Below are 15,824 nucleotides of genomic sequence, written 5' to 3' on the forward strand. Positions count from 1 at the left end.
GGAGATTGGGAAACTACTATTTAGCGAAAATAGATTCAACTTATAGATTGAGCATCATTTGACAAGACAGTATGTGGAAGAAATTAAAGAAGTAGGTTAGTTGGGAATGAATAGGTAGAAAATAAATCATATAAATCATTTTCTTACCTCAGTAATAGTTTCAGTGGCAAATAAGAATTATAGGACATTAGAAATCCTAATACGGACTTGGATCGGGGTTGTCAGTGTGATGATCTCTATCCTTGTTTTTTCTCAATCTGAAAAATGGGAACACTACAGAAGAGAGAATACTAGATTAATTTCTTTGAAATTCTACCAAAAATTCAATAATGAAAGAAAAACATCTAATGCCAGAAGAAGAAATGTGGCAAGCTACAGAATTCTTAATTAATATTTATAGGAGAAGATAGTGGAGACAGAACATTGACATGAAAGGTATAAATTGTTTGCTTTGGCTACAATAAGTATGACTAGGCCCAGAAGCCTGTTTATATTAGCCTATAAGAATGACAAAATATCCAAACAAAAGTCTGTGTCTGGTATCTGTAATTCTAGCACTGGAATAAGGAGATGGGAGGGTCCCTGGAAGGTTGGCATTCATCAAGTCAACTATTCATCTAAGTAAAATTGCAAGTTCAGGTGCATTGAGAAATCCTGTTTCAAATAGCAGTGTGAGTGGAAAGTTGCAGAGGATGTACCTGACCTCTGTATTTGGCCTCCATATGGACATGCATACAAGAGTATGTATAAATATTTTACATTTTGACACAATAAGTCAATGAATTATCTTTGATATATTTCACTTATACATGCCTAAAATGACTTAGAGAGTAGACTCAAATACTCAAATCAACCCTACTATCTGCAAGCGGTTGCTCAAATTTTATTCACTAGGTTGAAGATGACCAAAACGTCTCTTGAGTGGGCAGGGAGATCACTCAGTGGTAAAGTGCTTGCCACACAATTATAGTGAGCTGAATTTGTGTAATTAACGCCAAGAAAAGAAGTTAAGGATGGTGGCATCTTTAATCTTAGTATCAGGACATGGAGACAAGATGGCCTTGGATGTATTGAGGGTCATCAGATCTAGCTGAAATGGCAACTTTCAGGACCTGTCTCAAAAACTATGGTAGAGAACTCTAGAGGATGGCATCTTGTTAAAACATATACACACATTTCTAATCTTGTTCAAGATATTGTATCTATACAGCTCATGTAACAATGTAATGCAAATTTCTAGTCCTTGAAAATTATCAACTGTTTAGGATAGTAAAGAAATATAAGATAGTAGTTAATCACCTAGTATAATCAAATTTGTGTCACATTAGGTATGTTTTCAAGGTCAAATAAAGATATAATTTAGCTATATATGTCATCTTCAAACACTTCAGAGATCTACAGAATATGGCATGTAAGATGCTTTATTACCTAGGTTCTTCTTTATTTATTTTATTTTTTTTGTTAAAGCAGTTTTCCTTTTTTTCTTTTTTTCCGTTTATTTATTTATGAAAGATTTCTGTCTCTTCCCTGCCACCTCCTCCCATTTCCCTCCCCCTCCCCCAATCAAGTTCCCCTCCCTTGTCAGCCCATAGAGCTATCAGGGTTCCCTGCCCAGTGGGAAGTCCAGGGATCACCCTCTCCATCCAGGTCTAGTAAGGTGAGCATCCAAACTGCCTAGGCTCCCACAAAGCCAGTACGTGCAGTAGGATCAAAAACCCACTGCCATTGTTCTTGAGTTCTCAGTAGTCCTCATTGTCCACTAAGTTCAGAGAGTCCAGTTTTATCCCATGCTTTTTCAGACCCAGGCCAGCTGGCCTTGGTGATTTCCCAATAGAACATCCCCATTGTCTCAGTGTGTGGGTATACCCCTCACGGTCCTGAGTTCCTTGCTCGTGCTCCCTCTCCTTCTGCTCCTGATATGGACCTTGAGATTTCTGTCCGGTGCTCCAATGTGGGTCTCTGTCTCTGTCTCCTTTCATCGCTTCCTGAAGGTTAATATTCAGGAGGATGCCTATATGTTTGTCTTTGGATTCACCTTCTTATTTAGCTTCTCTAGGATCGCGAATTATAAGCTCAATGTCCTTTATTTATGGCTAGAAACCAAATATGAGTGAGTACATCCCATGTTCCTCTTTTTGGGTCTGGCTTATCTCACTCAGGATAGTGTTTTCTATTTCCATCCATATGTATGCAAAATTCAAGAAGTCCTTGTTTTTTACTGCTGAGTAATACTCTAATATGGAAATATTCCATACTTTCTTCATCCATTCTTCCATTGAAGGACATCTAGGTTGTTTCCAGGTTCTGGCTATTACAAATAATGCTACTATGAACATAGTTGAGCATATACTTTTGTTGTATGATTGGGTATCTCTTGGGTATATTCCCAAGAGTGGTATTGCTGGGTCCATAGGTAGGTTGATCCCGAATTTCCTGAGAAACCGCCACACTGCTTTCCAGAGTGGTTGCACAAGTTTGCATTCCCACCAGCAATGGATGAGTGTACCCCTTTCTCCACAACCTCTCCAGCAAAGGCTATCATTGGTGTTTTTTATTTTAGGCATTCTGACAGGTGTAAGATGGTATCTTAAAGTTGTCTTGATTTGCATTTCCTTGATCGCTAAGGAAGTTGAGCATGACCTTAAGTGTCTTTTGGCCATTTGAAGTTCTTCTCTTGAGTATTCTCTGTTCAGCTCAGTGCCCCATTTTATAATTGGGTTGATTAGCCTTTTATGGTCTAGTTTCTTGAGTTCTTTATATATTTTGGAATATCAGACCTTTGTCAGTTGCGGGGTTGGTGAAGATCTTCTCCCAGTAAGTGGGTTGCCTTTTTGTCTTAGTGACAGTGTCCTTTGCTTTACAGAAGCTTCTCAGTCTCAGGAGGTCCCATTTATTCAATGAGGCCCTTAATGTCTGTGCTGCTGGGGTTATACATAGGAAGTGGTCTCCTTTGCCCATGTGTTGTAGAGTACTTCCCACTTTCTCTTCTATCAGGTTCAGTGTGTTCTGACTGATATTGAGGTCTTTAATCCATTTGGACTTGAGTTTTGTGTATGGTGATAGATATGGATCTATTTTCATTCTTCTACAGATTGACATCCAGTTTTGCCAGCACAATTTGTTGAAGATGCTCTCTTTTTTCCATTGTATACTTTTAGCTGCTTTATCGAAAATCAGGTGTTCATAGGTTTCTGTGTTAAAGTCAGGGTCTTCTATTAGATTCCATTGGTCGACTTCTCTGTTTTTATGCCAATACCAAGCAGCTTTCAATACTGTAGCTCTGTAATAGATTTTGAAGTCAGGGATGGTAATGCCTCCAGACAATCCTTTATTGTATAAGATTGTTTTGGCTATCCTGGGTTTTTTGTTTTTCCATATAAAGTTGATTATTGTCCTCTCCAGATCTGTGAAGAATTTTGACGGGGTTTTGTTGGGGATTGCATTGAATCTATAGATTGCTTTTGGTAGAATTGCCATTTTTACTATGTTGATCCTCTCAATCCAAGAGCAAGGGAGGTCCTTTCATTTTCTGGTGTCCTCTTCAATTTCTTTCTTCAAAGACTTAAAGTTCTTGTCAAATAGATCCTTCACTTCCTTGGTCAGAGTTACCCCATGATATTTTATGCTGTTTGTGGCTATCATGAAAGGTGATGCTTCTCTGATTTCCCTCTCTGCTTCCTTATCCTTAGTGTATAGGAAGGCAACTGATTTTTTGGAGTTGATCTTGTATCCTGCCACATTACTAAAGGTATTTATCAGCTGTAGGAGTTCTTTGGTAGAGTTTTTGGGGTCACTTATGTATACTATCATATCATCTGCAAATAAAGAAAGTTTAACTTCTTCCTTTCCAATACAAATCCCCTTGATCCCCTTATGTTGTCTTATTGCTATTGCTAGAACTTCAAGCACTATATTGAAGAGGTATGGAGAGAGGGGACATCCTTGTAATGTTCCTGATTTTAGTGGGATGGCTTTGAGTTTTTCTCCATTTAATTTAATGTTAGCTGCTTTTTTTGTGACAATGATTCATGTCTGTTCCTGGTGTACTTCAGAGAAGATAATGGGAGTTGAAGAAATTCCACATGGAGTTTACTTTCTTTGTGGGAAAAGTAAGCCACTGGGCAAGAAAATGCTCCTGCCTTGACTGCTGACATTATGTTGTCCTAATTAGACAAGCAGGACACAAAATATCCTGCTTTACGGAAAAGTTTATAGAATAAGCTAGGCCTGTAGGCTGAAAATGGATGCCCCAAAGTTGCAGAGGAACTTTGGGTGACTGTCCAGGCAGCTAGCTGTTTCTGTCATTACTCATTTTTGGAAGTTGCTTGCTTGCCCTTCCTGCTTACTCAGTTAATATTATTTCCTTTTTGGATCTCTGAGGGGTTTGAAGATTAGATAGCTATAGCTATAGTTTACCAGATAAAGAAAGCAACATATGGTAGAAAGTAAATTAGGTATAAGACTTGAACTCACCAAGATAAGATAGGTATGAAATATTTTTTCTGAATTTGTCAAATGCAAATGGACTAGACATTGTTGATGTACTTTTTTGCCTGTATATATTGCGTATAGTCATTGTACTTATTTTATATAGCTTTCTTATATTAGTTATAGTCTTCTTTTTATTTCAGACAAAAGGGGGAAATGTAGCTGCATTTCAATTGTATTTCAATAAATAAAGACAGCCTTTAGATCTGAGAGTAGAACAGTCCCACTGGTCAGCCTTACAGACCATGTTATGGTAACACACACCTTTGATCCCAGTAACCACAATGACATGCACTTTTAATCCCAGTAGCTAAACTACTTGCCATAGAAATAGGATGATGAGTGCCTTTAATCACGATGGTGCACAACTTTAATCCCAACCCTAGAGAGGGTTATAAAATGGGAGAAAACAGCTCGCAAAACACAGTCTCATTCTGAGATTGTTGACCATTCCCCCTCTCTCTACTCCTCCAAGACATACAATCTGACTGTGATGGTTTAAGTAGGAATGACCCACTATAGACTCACGTGTTTCAATGATTGGCACATAGAGATCAGCACTAGTAGGAGGTATGGCCTTGTTAGAGTAGGTGTGGCCTTGTTGGAAGAAGTGTGTCAGTGTGGGGGTGGGCTTTGAGATCTGAGAGTCTCAAGCCAGTCTTCTTTTTTTGCCTGCATATCAAGATGTAGCACCATGCATACCTTCATGCTGCCAAGTTTCTTGACATGATAATAATGGATTAAATCTCTGAAATAGTAGGCCAGTCCTAATTAAATGATTTTCTTTTTTCGTTTTTTCTTTATTTTTATTATTTAATTAAAAATTTCCACCTCCTCCCATTTCCCTCCCACTCTCCCCATCCCTCTTCCCCTCCCTCTCCAGTCCAAAGAGCAGTCAGGATTCCCTGCCCTGTGGGAAGTCCAAGGTCCTCCCCCCTCCATCCAGGACTAGGAAAGTGAGCATCTAAACAGACTAGGCTCCCACAAAGTCATTACATGCAGTAGGATCAAAACCCAGTGCCATTGTCCTTGGCTTCTCAGTCAGCCCTTCTTGTCAGCCACATTCAGGGAGTCCGGTTTGATCACATGCTCCATCATCCAGCTGGCCTTGGTGAGCTCCCATTAGATCAGCCCCACCGTCTCAGTGGGTAGGCATATCCCTCGTGGTCCTAACTTCCTCGCTCATGTTCTCCCTCCTTCTGTTCCTCACTTGGACCTTAGGAGCCCAGTCCAGTGTTCCAATGTGGGTCTCTGTCTCTAGCTTCATCGATCGCCAGATGAAGTTTCTATGGTGATATGCAAGATATTCATCAGTATGGCTATAGGATAGGGTCATTTCAGGCTCCCTCTCCTCAGCTGCCCAAGGATCTAGCTGGGGACATCTCCATGGACACCTGGGAATACCTCTAGAGTCAAGTCTCTTGCCAACCCTAAAATGACTCCCTTAATTAAGATATATACTTCCCTACTCCCATATCCACCCTGCCTCCATCCCAACCATCCCATTCCCCCAAGCTCTCCCCATTCTCCCCTTATCACTTTTCTCTCCCCATCTCCCCTTACCCCCATCCCACCCCACCCCCAAGTTCCCAATTTTTGCCTGGCAATCTTGTCTCCTTCCAATATCAGGAGGATAACTATATGTTTTTCTTTGGGATCACCTTCTTATTTAGCTTCTCTAGGATCTCATATTATAGGCTCAATGTCCTTTATTTATGGCTAGTTGGGAATATACCCAAGAGATGCTTTATCATACTACAACAGCATTTGTTCAACTATGTTCGTATCAGCATTAGTTGTAATAGCCAGAACCTGGAAACAACCTAGATGCCCCTCAACGGAAGAGTGCATAATGAAAGCGTGGAATATGTATGCATTAGAGTACTACTCAGTGGTAAAAAACAATGACATCTTGAATTTTGCATGCAAATGGATGGAAATAGAAAATACTATCCTGAGTGAGGTAACCCAGACCAAAAAAGATGAATATGGTATGTACTCACTCATAAGTGGATTCTAGCCATAAATAAAGGACATTGAGCCTATAAAATGGTTTTCATTATAAACGTTCAGTGATCATGGTGTCTCTTCACAGGAATAAAACCCTAAGATACTGACTTTCCTTTCAATTACCAGTCTCCCACATACAAATCTGAGTATGGAATATCCAAAACTCCTCTATAGCTTAATATTACCCCCCTCCCATAATCCAACTTCAAAACCCTTTAACTCATGCCCAGCACAAAAAGAGAGCTGTGACCCACCCACCTGGTTCTGGTTGTTTGGAAAGTTTTGTCTGTATGTACCAATGATTCTCCATTTTCTGATGTGTCCAGAAGTCTTATGGCAAACGTGGAGCCATGACAGAAATGACAGAAGTGGGTCAGGCTCAGTTGTATGTATGAATGGTGGTTGCCACTGTATGTTATTTCAGACTGTCTTTTATAAGCATGTGAGCATTCTGTATTCTGTGTTTATTGTTTTTTTTTTCCTTTCTCTGCCACTGCCAGCTGTCAGTCACCACTGCTAATGCCATTTCCATAGCTGCTTTGATGAAGAGGACATTGAATTCATCTTTAGGATTTCTGCTCACCAGATTCACTTTAGCAGGAATTCAAATGTCTTTTGAGTGTAGATAATATTGAAGTTGTTTTATGCTAGTCTACCTTATTGGAAAGCTGATTCCGGAGTTGAGTTATGGCTCCACCTTTTCTAGAACTAAGCATGTTTAAATGTTTCCTCCAAAGTCTCTATCGTGAGAGTCATAATATGTGGGTCCATCTCTCACAGCTCAAATGGACTTTATATAAGTACAACTAAGTTTCACCTATTTTATTCCTAAGGGTCTGATCTCTCTCTCCACTGGTACTGGGATTCTTCTCTCCCAACTTCCAGGACTATGGACCTGAAATTTCCAAATACATGATTTTCCTTTAAGTTCCTAAACTTTAACTTCTGTCCCTAGTCTTTATTTGTTTCATGAGATTTCCTTGGCAGACAGGCACTATCCAGGAATCAGCTGAGGACTACAATCTTCTCCAAAAGGACTTGCTGTAAGCTTATGGGGACCAGTCCAGCAATGTGATTGTTCCCTGTCTCTTCATCTGGGTCAGTGACCCAAACATTTCTGACCAGCATTCCAGCCTTCCTAGGCCCTGATGACAATGTCCTAATTTTAGCATGAAGTAATTTACAGAAGAAATTACATTGCCTTTTATCATTTACATAATACTAGAATTTTTAGTCAAAAGGAAACTTCCTGGCATAGGGGACAAGGAATTGTACCTACTAAAATTAAATATATACAAATCTGTCAATAGGTATGTTCATTAGTTAAAATGGTTCTACAACACGATGTGGCATTTGATACACTTTATGTAGGACAAGGGGGTTATTGTGCAGCTTTAAGAAAAAAAGCCTTGTTTCTATGCAAACCACTTGAAAACCATTAGAGAAAATCGGTGATTAATAGACCTACTAACAGCAGAGAACTGTGGCCTTTGCCTCCTCTTCACAGAGAAATGGTGCTTCTGTGTCAATCAGTTGAGTGCAGTAACACAACACACATCTAATTAACCAAGATGAGGAGCCTATTGGCAGACCAAAGATAACATGAAAGTGAATCTTTGTGAAACTTAGTGAACCAGTGAATTTTATTGGATTATTTACAGGAATGTGGGGGAGAGGTTACTTAAAGGAGAAGAAATGGATCAAGAACATCCGCACCACAAAAACCCATCACAACATAGGTGACATCTCACAAAAGCTGAAAACCTGAAGCATATTGGAAGGCCTGCAAAAAGTTCAACAGCTTTGAGAAAGTCCCTTCCAAGTGACTCAGTTCATCTAAATCTCTATCAAACAGCTATGCTGATTTCTGTTTCTTCTAGACAGATGTTCTTGTCTCAGAGTCTTTTTTGCAGCTTAGATTGTCTGAGAGTCCTCTTTGTAGCTTGTCTTGTCTAAAAAGTGACTTTCAGCTACATTTATTGTTTTCTTTTGAGAGGAAAAGGTCTACTGACTCTGGTCAGTTTCAGGAACCTGATGTTATCTTGAGTTCTTCACCTTCTCTCTTAAAGCCCTTCCACATCAGATGGAAGGTTTTAGTCTTGGAGAAAACATTGCACAGCATTCTTTCCTTTAAGGTGTTCCCAAGATACCAATGTCAACTGGTTACATTTATGCAAAAGAAGTCATTTGGTTATCTTCAAAAGGCTAAATGCACAGAAATAAATAAATAAATACATACATATATAAACAAACAGATCAATATGAATAAATAGGAAGGGACATTGCCTTACACATTTTCTAAACCCATCAACATGAAGGAAACGGGTTAGTGGGAGTAGGAGGTAAATTGAGTGGGAGATACTGTTCAGTAGAAAGTTAAAATTGGGCAAGTTCTTTCTATAGTTTCATATTTCTCATCTGTAAAAAGAGTGGGCTGAATTGATGAATATTAAGCTCTTTCCAGATATAAAATTCCATGATTCATTCAATGATTCATTCACTTCCAGACCCTCATCAACACTATATATATATATACTATATATATATATATATATACTATATATATATATATATATAGTATATATATATATATATTAGAGTATTTATAAACTCACTTTTTAAAATAATTTCAAGCCTTTAATAATCAAAGAAATACAAGATTGGTGAGATTCTAAGAAGCATTCCCAAGGACACCTAGTAAATTACTAAACAAAGATTGTTTGGGACCATTTGTTCCACGACACTTAAAACAATATGGGAATTTTTTTTTTGTAGCAACTGTCTAGTACTCAGTTGCCATTTGTTGGATTTTTAAAGTATGGTGTTAGAAGATGGATATCTTTTCCTTAAATGTATTACACATGAATGAGCAGCACCATGCCACAACAATGTCATAAGACATTGTGATTATGTTGTAGCCTTTGCTAGTTAATGAAAGTAGAAAACATCTTCCCTAAAATTATTCCACTGTATGTTCCCGTCTTCCTGGATCATTTCTTTCAAGTGAGGGGCACCTTTACTGTATTTAACAGTCTAGTGCTTTTCTTCTTCCTCATACTTGCTAACACTCAGCACTTTATAAAGTTCTTCCAGAAGGAAATATGAATTAAATATTGATACAGTTGACATTGTGTGCAACATGACTGCTTCCAAAAGGCTGTATCGATTGCTGAGAGGAAACTAGTAAAGGTTCTTGAGTTGTTTCTACTCTGCAAATTGTTAATTAGGTATAAAATTTGGAAAATAAATACATGTTGATGATTTCATGCCTAAAAAGGCTCTACTTTGTCTCCTTGGAAAAAGTTAAGCTGTTTATATAAGAGATTACTACCCTTTTTGCTAAAAGTATCTGACTTTCTAGGTAATTAATCCAATCTTCGACTAAAAATTTAGCTGAGGGGGACAGAGTGAATTGTAATGCAGAGACATGCTGTGTAACATGTGGGCCTGCTCATTGGGGTTTCTGTTCTCACAGCCAGTAAATCCCAAAGAAAATCACACAGAGGTCTACATAAGTTATAAACTGATTGGCCCATTAGTTCAAGATTCATATTAGCTCTTATAACTTTTATTAACCCATTATCCTTATCTATGTTAGCCACATAGCTCAGTACCTTTTTCAATGGGGTAGATCACATCCTGCTTCTTCGTGGTCTGGGCAGGACTGGAGAAAGAGCTTCCTTTTTCCGAGAATACTCCTGTTCTCCCACCTCTACTTCCTGTCTGGTTTTCCTGCCTATACTTCCTGACTGGCTACCGGCCAATCAGCATTTATTTAAAATATAATTGACAGAATATAGATTTGTCCTGCACCAATCCTGACATTAGGAATAAATTCTTTTTTAATTTAAAACTTTATGGTCATTGTCACAGTGTATATGTTTGCTACTACTCATGTAAGAGGACCCATTTTCTTACTATCCAATTTCAAATAAGTTAATAATAATAGGGAAAGAAGATATATTATTGAGAGTGATCACTAGTTCTTAGTTGCTCCTGAATATTGTGATAGTTTCTGCTCAGAAAACCAGAACAAGTATATTCCAAAGTCCTGTGTGCATGAGGATTTGCTACTGACCAATCTTATTTTTTTGCTTATCAAATTTAAGGTATCAGATCTTATACTGAGGTCTTTAATCCATTTGAAGTTGATTTTTGTGTAGGGTTATAGATTATCAGTCTTTTACATGTAGCTGTCCAGTTTAACAAACATTAATTGTTGAAAATGTATTTTTTCCAATATGCTATTAGCCTCATTAAAAAAAATCAGATAGGAGTGTCAGCTTATTGAATGGCACCATTTATCTTCCATTGAATAGTGTATCTTGTTTTATAGCACTACCATGATGTTTTGGTACTATAGTTCTTTTGTATAATCTCAAATCTAGACTACTAATACCCCCAGCAGGTCCTTTATTAGTCTAAGTTATTTTAGATATCATTTTTGTGTTTTTTGTGAAGTTTAAAATTGTTTTGCACATGTTTTTGTGAATAACTATGTTGTATTTTATGGTCATCATATTGAATCTGTACATTGTATTTTGCATTATGGTTATTTTCACAATATCTGTCCTAAAATTCCATGAGTTTGGATCATCTTCCAATCTTCCAGTATTTTGTTCAATTTCATTTTGTTATTGTCTTAAAGTATTTATCATACAACATTTTCACTTCCTTGGATAGATTCATTTAAAGATTTTCTTTTTTACTTTTATGATATTGTGAAAGAATGTTTTCTTGATTTCCTTTTTAGTATGTTTATCACTTGACTATAAAAAAGCTACTGATTTGTGTATTACTTTTATGTTTTGAATATGTTTATTAGTTCTAGGAATTTCCTGGTACAGTCTTTAGTTTCATGTGTATGCAATCTTCAAACAAGGCTACTTGAATTCTTTTCCTATTTGAATGCCCTTTATCCCCCTCACTTACCTAATTGCCGTAACTAAGACTGCAAGTACCATACCGAATAGGAACGGGGAGAATGAATAGCTTTATCTTTTTCTGATTTGGAGTTGGCAATCCTTGGCGAGCAGCTGTGGTGCTTAGATGGGTTGAATGGGGATGGTAATGAAAGGAAATGTGGGTACCCTATCTGAATCTCTGGGCCACATATGATGGCTAGAAAGTCTCTGGTAGGAATTGGACTGGGATATGAGTCTCAAAGGGAAGAGACGAAAAGGGTCTAGGAGGGCGGGAGTTCTTGGACAAGCAGACTTAGTGCTTGGGCTTCCTAAATTGAGGGGAGCAGGGATGGTGAGCACAGATTTTTCTTCCTTCTTCTATTCCTAATGATAGCCATTCCTACAGAATCTCAGTGAAGTTTTAATTGCATCTTTCAGATAGCTAAGGATGTTGAACATTATTTCTTGCATTCATTAGTCATTTTTACTTAATCTTTCAGGAAATAATCTGTTCATTTCTGATGTGGGATTCCCTTCTGTATGCTGTGAATATGTTTTATTAACATGGGTAAATAAAGAAGCTGCTTTGGCCTATTGCAGGGCAGAATAAAGCTAAGAGGAAAAACTAAACTGAATGCAGGGAGAAAGGTAGACTCAGGGATGTCATGTAGCTGCCAAAGGAGAAAGACCCAAGACCTTGCCAGTAAGCCCCAGCTTCATAGAAATACACAGATTAATAGAAATGGGTCAATTTAAGATGTAAGAGTTAGTTAATAAGAACCTACATTAGTATGCTGAACAGTGTTGTAATTAATATAGTTTCTATGTGATTATTTGAGTCTGGGTGGCCAGAAAATGAATACACTGATTAACACATTTCATTTGCACTTGAATTTTAAATTTTATTTTGTATTCTATATATGTATATTTGGCAGAAATTTTTCTCCTATTCTTTCAATTGTCTCTTCATTCACTATCATTTTCTTTGCTGCAAAGAGACTTTTTTCATGAAATCCTGCTTGTTTGTTTTTGGAATTTATTCTTGAGCTGCTGGAGAACTTTCCAGAAAGCCTTTGCCTATGCCTGTGTCTTGAAGTGTTTCCCTTGTTTTTTTCTAGCAGTTAGGTAGAAATAGCTGTTTTCAAGTATGATACAAATGCAATCCCATACACACAAAATTTCAAAGATTTTACAGAGTTACATAGAAAAGGCAGACGAACAGGAAACAAAACATTCTGTGTTTCATATGAAAGTGGCCCCTAATAGTTTAGGCAATTATGGTAGTTTAAATGAGAAAGGTCCTCCATAGGCTGTAGCATTTGAACACTTGGATCCCAGTTGGTACTGCTATGATATGGGAGGTCTATATATCTATGTGTGACTTTTATTGGTTAATGAATAAAGAACTGCTTTGAGCCTATGGCAAGGGCAGAACAAAACTAGGCAGGAAAAACTAGGCTGTATGCTGGGAGAAAGAGGGCGGAGTCAGAGAGAAGACATGGAGCTGCCTGAGACAGATGCTAGGAACTTTACCCTATAAGCCACAGCCACGTGGTGATATACAGATTAATATAAACAGGTTAATTTAATCTAAGACTTAGCCAATAAGAAGCTAAAACTAATGGGCCAATCAGTGATTTAAAGAATACAGCTTCTACTTGTTTATTTTTGGTCTGAGTGGCCAGGAACTAACAAGTGGCCCCCTTACTACACTACTGTTTATGAAGGTTTACATGGTACATCCTTGTTAGATGAAGTACATCACTGGGAGGAGGCTTTGAGAGTATATAGCTGAGTCCTTCTTCCAGTTCATTCACTTTGTTTTGTGTTTGCATTTGAAGAAAGGAATTCTCAGTCCTGCTATGCCTCCCTCCATGGTGAGCTTTAAGCAATAGGTTTTTTTTTGTTGTTGTTGTTGTTAGTTTTGATAGGGTTTCTTTGTGTAACACCCAGGTTGTTCTGTAAGTTACTCTGCAGACCAGGCTGGTCTTGAGTTCACAGAGATCCACCTGTCTCTACCTCCTGAATGCTAGAATTAAAAGCATGTGCAATCTGCCCAGCCAATGATGAACTTTCATCACTCTGTAAGCCAAAATAAACTTTCTTCCATATTTCATGTTTTCTTTTTTTACAAAAAGAATCACAACATCTGAAAAGTAACTGATGCAGTGATTCTGAGCAAAAACAACAATCCTGGAGGTATCACAATACATGGTTTCAACTTGTACCATAGAGTGACAATAATCAAAACTACTTAATATTGGCAAAAATACAAAAAAAATGTAAGTCAGTCAGAGAGAATATATGTTCTAGACATAAACTTACATGGTTAGCACCATCTTTTTTTCAAAAGAGTTAAAAATATACATTGAAATGAACATAGTCTCTTCAATACATAGTTCTGGGATATCTACAGTAGAAAAATGAATTTTGATCCCTCTGTCTTTCTATGGGCAGTCGATTCCCAATGATATAAGATTTGAGACTGGAGTTGCCCAGGGCTTTTTTCAACATTGTAAATAAATCAACAAGATTTATTTCTCCTTTATACTGTATTCAGCAACTCTTCCCATGGGATTCCTAACTTGGTGGTTTGGGTTGCTTTTCTTGTTTAGAACAGGAAAGAAAAAGTTTGGAGTTATGTGATTATTAAAATATTCAGCCCCTAGTTATAGAGTCTTTCCTTTTTTGACCCTGTGATAGCAAATGTCCATTACAAATGTAGGAATAATTTAAACATCTCCCTCTAATATTCTGAGAAACATATCATTGGTGTGTTATAAATTGATTAGCTACCAAAATGTTGAACCCGATATCTTGGTTTGATTCCATCTTCCAGAAGCAGATACCTTTGATTAAGATTCTGATAAACAGTTTAGTTTTAAACTGAACTGCACTCGTATCAGTCATGAAAATGATAGAACAAAAATTTACTTGTGTTACTGACAATTTAGTTCAAAGTACATCCTCTACAGGTTCTTATGACAAATCATCAGCTAATTGTTTCCATAGCAATTTCAATAGTCCATGAGCTATTTTACATAACAGGTAGTTCAGAGGAAAGGAAACAATCAGGTGCCATTGCATGCCTATAACACAGATGATTTCTCCCCTATTTTGGTTCCAATTACATAAAGGATCACTGCTGACTTTACTGTTTGTTCAGATGAGTTCTTTTCTCTAGAACATTAGGACATCTTGGGCCCTATGCCAAGCTAGTCAGGCTTAAGATTTAGGCCATGTGTAGGAGGCAGTATTTGCAGAAGTAAAATAACACAAGGATTAAAGTCAACATAGTGATGTTGATGTCAATGTTCATAACTAATTACTGATTCCTCTTCTGAGTTTTGTTGAAGTGAACATCATCAAATTCAACTTTGCTTTACCTCTTATGAGTTGTACAAATCAAATGGAAAGTGAAATGAAATACATGAAATAGAATCTTTTATGGTGACAAAGTATAGACTCAGCTCCATGTACATGTACCTTAAATTACAATTTAGTAAAGTACTTTCTATCAGTCTGAAACTACCCACAAACACAATTCCCCTTGAATCCATAGTCATATTATTTAAAATAATCTGCTATCATCTCAGAACAGTTACAAAAAGACCAGATTGATTTCTCAGAGGATACCTTAATCCCCCGAAGTTGAGGGTGATTAATTATTCTGTGCGAAGATTCTCCTTTTACTTACTGTATCTGTTTCTTCCATAGGTATTTGGGAGAACATCTCATATCTGAGATACTGTAGTATTTTGTTGAAGTTATATGTACCATTATACCAAAACATACTTTGTATCATCAAATACACCTTATGGTCATTGCATACTGATTGATGTAATTAGAAGGGGAAATACCATTCTGAAAAGATTTTACTTCTTTCTTCTGTGTCAGGTACTCAACAGGGAATACATTATGGCTAAGTTCATGTAAGTCCTTTTATAAAGTAGAGATTTTCTCCTTTTGTGGTCTGGTCATGTTAAAGGTAGAAATCTTGAGTCTAGAAAGAGGCTTTGTTTATTCCTAGAGTCTATGATATAGTTTAACATTTCATGGTTAATTAATTTTAGGACAGTTTTAAACATAAAAATCTTATGAAAATCGTATAGAATTACATATTACTATACCCAATCTTCACTGTTTCTATCTTACATTAGTATGGCAATATGGCTAATGAACCAAAACTGGAAAGTTTTTTACTTATTATCACACTTATTTTATTAAAAAAAGTTCAGCTTTTATGTAATCTTTGTTTCTCCATTACCGGATCCAATCTACGAGTCTACTTTACATTTGATAGTTGTTTTGATTCATTTTATGATCATCTTGACTGTGGCCATTCACACTACAATGTAAGGTCACTGGAGAAACACGCATTCACTCTTAACTAATCAAATGTTTGTTCCCCTACAGCAAGAT

This window comes from Microtus pennsylvanicus, chromosome X, assembly GCF_037038515.1.
Source record: "Microtus pennsylvanicus isolate mMicPen1 chromosome X, mMicPen1.hap1, whole genome shotgun sequence".
Classification (NCBI taxonomy): Eukaryota; Metazoa; Chordata; class Mammalia; order Rodentia; family Cricetidae; genus Microtus; species Microtus pennsylvanicus.